We start from the raw sequence: 4799 nt of genomic DNA on the forward strand, positions 1-4799 counted from the left end.
AACCCATTGGCACCAGAGCGGATTCTTGCAGCCATCCATTTTGACTGTGAACTGAGCTAAAATATTAGAAACCCCAAACCGCGCAGCCGCGATAGTGAAGACTCAAAGTCTTCACTCTCAGCAATGAAGAGAAATTACTAGATGATGACTATTCAGCAGGCTGATTGTTGGGGAAAATTTCCAATCAATAATAGTGAGTTCTGTATGGAAATATGGAATGTACTCAATATATATAGAGAATAATGGGAATATCATTAGCTACTTAGATGGGGGGTGGGGTGGGAGGGGGGTGTATTGGGGTTCTTGGTGGTGGAACAGGTGCACTGGTGAAGGGATGGGGGTTTAATCAGTATTTGACTGTGACTAAAACCTGAAAGCTTTGTATTTTTTTTCTTTTTTTTTTCATGGTGATTCAATAAAATATTTCTTTAAAAAAAAAGAATAGTAGAAATAAGTACCAGAGATTGGCTCCATGGCTTGGAAGCTGGCCTCACATGCGGGGGGAAAAGGCAGCTCGGATAGAGAAGGGAACACCAAGTAAAATGTGGTTGGAGGACCCTCCCTCTTGGGAAGGGAGATGCGTGCTATAGATTGAACACGATGGCCACTCAATACCCCTATTGCAAACCACAATACCCAAAAAGAGAGAGAGAGAACAGGAGGGAATGCCCTGCCACAGAGTTAGGGTGGGGTGGGGGGATTGAATTTGGGAGTGGGAGGGATACTGGGTTCATTGGAGGTGGAGAATAGGCAATGGTGGAGGGATGGGTTCTCAAACATTGTATGATGGAAACACAAGCACAAAAATGTGTAAAGCTGTAACTGTACCCTCATGGTGATTCACTAATAAAAATAATAATCACTTGTATAACTTGTCTTCCCGTTGATCTTCAATTTGCTTGAGCGGGCACCAGTAACATCTCCATTTGTCCCTGTCACGTACTAGTGTGGCCCAATGATAACTGCTCTCTCCAGGGATAGGAAGTGCCTCAAACCTTTCATTCAGGGTTTTGACAAAGAATTCTGACCATCTTGTTGGTGGGCGGCCATGCGGTCTTTTGACGTCCTGTGGAATCCAGTCGGTAGCAGCTCTAGTTCAGCAGTCATCTCTGAATCGCATTACGTGTCCAGCCCTTCTGATTTTTGATGTTTTGGCAAACGAGACAGCATCCCTGATTCTTGATTGTTGAACGAGGTCGGAACTCCGGATTCCTTCTGTCACTTGAGTGATACATGATACTCCAAGCATAGCTCTTTCGATTCCTCTTTGGGATACCCAAATAGAGTTCTCATCCTGTTTGCATATGGCCCAGGTCTCTGAAGTGTACGTTAGTGCAGGAAGAACAGTGGAATCAAAAAGATGTGCCTGGAACCGGAGACCCTTCATCCTCTTAACCACTTCTTCAACGCTCTTGAAGGCTTTCCATGCTGCTCTCTTCCTCCTGAGCAGTTCTGGCACCAAGTCATTCCTCATGTTTCGTTCTTGACCCAGGTACACATAGCTGCTGCATTTGGAGATATTCGTTCCATTGAGAGCAAATGGAGCATCAGGGACTAGTTTGTTTTTCATGAGCATCGTCTTGTTGAGGTTCAGCTGCAGTCCAACCTTTCCACAATTCCAGTCAAAGTCGGCCAGCATTTGTGCCACTTGGCTAATGTTTGGCGTTATGAGAATGATATCATCAGCGAAGTGGAGGTGGTGTAGGTACAAACCATCTATCTTTACTCCCATTCTTTCCCATTCCAGTCCTCGCATGATGTTCTCGAGGGTGGCACTGAAGAGTTTCAGTGAAATGATATTGCCCTGCCAAACTCCTCTCTTTATGTCAATGATCACTTCCTTGTTGAATGGTGAGATCCTGGTGGTGAATCCGCAATACAGCTCGCAGAGGATCCTGATGTACTGAGTTTGAACGCCCTGTTTGGCAAGGGCTTCGATGACTGCTTCAGTCTCAACATAGTCAAAGGCTTTCTTTAAGTCGATGAACGTTAGACAGAGTGGCATCTTGAACTCTCACAAAATTTCAATGAGTTTGGTCACCATGTGGATATGGTCAATAGTGCTGATTCCTTTTCAGAACCCAGCTTGCTCACATGGTTATCCTTCATCTAGTGTTCTGCCTATTCTATTCAGGATGACATGAGTGAACAACTTGTAGATGACAGACAGCAGGAAGATTGGGTGATAGTTGCTGATGTCATGGATGTCTCCCTTCTTGTACAACAGAACTTTCCTGCTGGTTTTCCACTGGGACGGAACCTTGCATTCAGACAGGTAGTGTGTGAAGAGCCAGGACAGTGTGTTGATAAGTACTGGTGGCAGATTCTTCAGGTGTTCGGGTCTGATCTTGTCTGGATCAGGTGCTGTATGTGTCTTTACCGATGAAATGGTGTGTCGGATTTTGGAAGGGAGGACATTGGGAATGACATATCCATCCTGCGGAATTTGGTATGTGGGCAGGTGTACATAGCTGTCAAAGAGATCTGAGTAGAAGTCGTGAATAAACCTCTCCATTGTCTTTCTGGAAGATGTGATAGATCCATCAGGACATCAGAGGACAGTCCTCTTCGTCTTATAGTTGGCAAAGGACAGGCGAGTACTGCGAATACTTTTCCTGGCTTCTGTCACATCAGCCAACACTGCTGCTCTTCTCTCTTTGAGGTTTCTTTTATCGCTTTATTAAAAATATTAATAATAATAATGATAATAAAATTTTAAAATCTCTGTGAGTCTAAATCAATATGAGGATTGGTTTAACACTAAACGTGGCACTATATCACTTCTCAGTATATGGTATTATTATTATTATTATTATTCTATAGAAATTATGAGTAGGGTGCTCGCTTCTGCAGCACACACACTAAAATTAAAACGATGCAGAGAAAATTAGCATGGCTTCTGCACAAGGATGACACGCAAATTTTTGAAGTGTTCCATATTTTTGTATCTCACTGTGATTCATTAAAAAATTTTAAAAGTTTTAAAAATAAGAGAAATGATGAGTAGGGAATGTGCTTCTCCAGAGCCCTGGTCAGAGAAATTCACTGAACATCAAGGTTAAATATAAGAAAGGGCACATAAACTTCCACCTTGTGAGTTCTTGAGGAATATAAAAATGACATTACAAGAAACTGAAAAATGGTTAGAGAGAAAGACCACTTGCCAAGACCTTCATTTCTTGCTTTCAGCGACATGAATTGTAACTTGAAGGATCACATTGTAAAAAACATGAATTCAAGCAATATGACCATAAACAGTCCAGCGATAAATGATTGCATACCTGCCACACAGGAGACATTATAATATAGGAGAGAGAGAGGTAGGGGGAGAGAGAGAGGGAGGGAAAGGGAGATAGAGTGAGAGAGAGAGGGAGAGAAAGAGAGTCCAACTTTCATCTTCACTTGCTATGAAAGCAAGAAAGCAAGCCTGGGTTCAGAGCCTTAGTCATCTGCATGAGCTAAATGTTCGGAAACCTTAGCTCTTTATGATTGCATCAAGGATATATGGATATAATAAATATTTTAAAACATCAGCCATCTAGTCCCAGGCTGTAATACTAGCTTTACTATTCATATCCCTAACTTCATTTCCTGCTAAGTACAGCTTATGGCCTCAGCATTCAGGCAGGCCCTGTAATTATAAGTAATAAGTGTTTGATGTAGGAAACTTGGAAAGCAGAGAAAAGTACAGGAAAAAAGTAAAACAATAATTCGTACTCACACCAATAAAATAAAAAACTATGCTATGCTTTGTGGTTTAGTTGCTTTCCTTTCTCAAAAAAGTCTCACAAAGAACCAAAATGATATCTCATTTCTGTATGGCTACACAAACAACTTATCTTTTGAACTTGACAACAGTTTGCACTTTGGGCTTTCTATTAGCAGTGTACTGAAACATTTAGGAAGTGCCCCATATGCTTTTAAGGTACAACACAGTTAGTGAAATTAGGGACAGTAATGAGTTATGGAGAATTCAATCTCAGTAGTGATACTAAATTTATACATGTTCACATATAATAAATAACTCATATGTTATGCATAATGTATTTAGACAGACTAAATGGATGCATAGGTGGGAGGGCGAGAAAGAAAGATTCTGACAAAACAAGCATGAAGTCTTGTATCAGAAAACTAACTCACAAATTAATCTCCGAAACAAACAACAGGCTACAGAACTCTCACCCCTAGCTGCGCCAGCCTGATCTTATCTGAGCACATTGGAGAGTGGCAGGTATGGCCCTCCTTCTGTCCCAAAAGAACTCTTTTTTTTGCAATTTTATACATTTTATTTTTATAAAGTAGATAACAATAGTTCATTACAGATAGTATTCAAACACCCACCCAACCAGCAAGCATCTTCCCACCACGATAACAGGGAAGTGTGTGAAGGTTGTTGATTTCATTCTGGGGCCAAAAAGTCTGTATATAAGAGAATACAAGCAAGTATGTTAGAACTAAATACATGTGTGCTGCTTTAGGTACATTAGGTACATCGATGGGCTAAAATATAAGAGCCTGCGAATGCGGCTGCATGCTCCAGGAAACACTGCATCGCTCTCTTCTGAGAGCTTTGTTTTATAGTCTCTAGATCTTGGCCATTGATGAGATTACATGGCGCTGGGGGGGGCAGTTTGTGGCTGTGACTGCCTAGCTACTGGATAATGGAGGATCTGGGTGGAGGAGGCCCAGTCCCGATCCAAACAGGCTTGGAGATCTCAGCCCCGGGTGCCACACACTTGGGTTCCTCTGCTGGTTCCTTCATGCATGAGGCTCATCCAAGTGTGTGGAGAGTGGCCTTG

At 42.0% G+C, this 4799-nt stretch overlaps 1 non-coding gene across 1 annotated transcript; it reads left to right on the forward strand.

Moving 5' to 3' along the window:
- Positions 1 to 2837: 2837 nt before the first annotated feature.
- Positions 2838 to 2944, forward strand: LOC129402815 (U6 spliceosomal RNA). Its single transcript, XR_008628856.1, has one exon. It is a non-coding gene; the product is annotated as a U6 spliceosomal RNA (small nuclear RNA).
- Positions 2945 to 4799: the final 1855 nt, after the last annotated feature.

This window comes from Sorex araneus, chromosome 2, assembly GCF_027595985.1.
Source record: "Sorex araneus isolate mSorAra2 chromosome 2, mSorAra2.pri, whole genome shotgun sequence".
Taxonomy (NCBI): domain Eukaryota; kingdom Metazoa; phylum Chordata; class Mammalia; order Eulipotyphla; family Soricidae; genus Sorex; species Sorex araneus.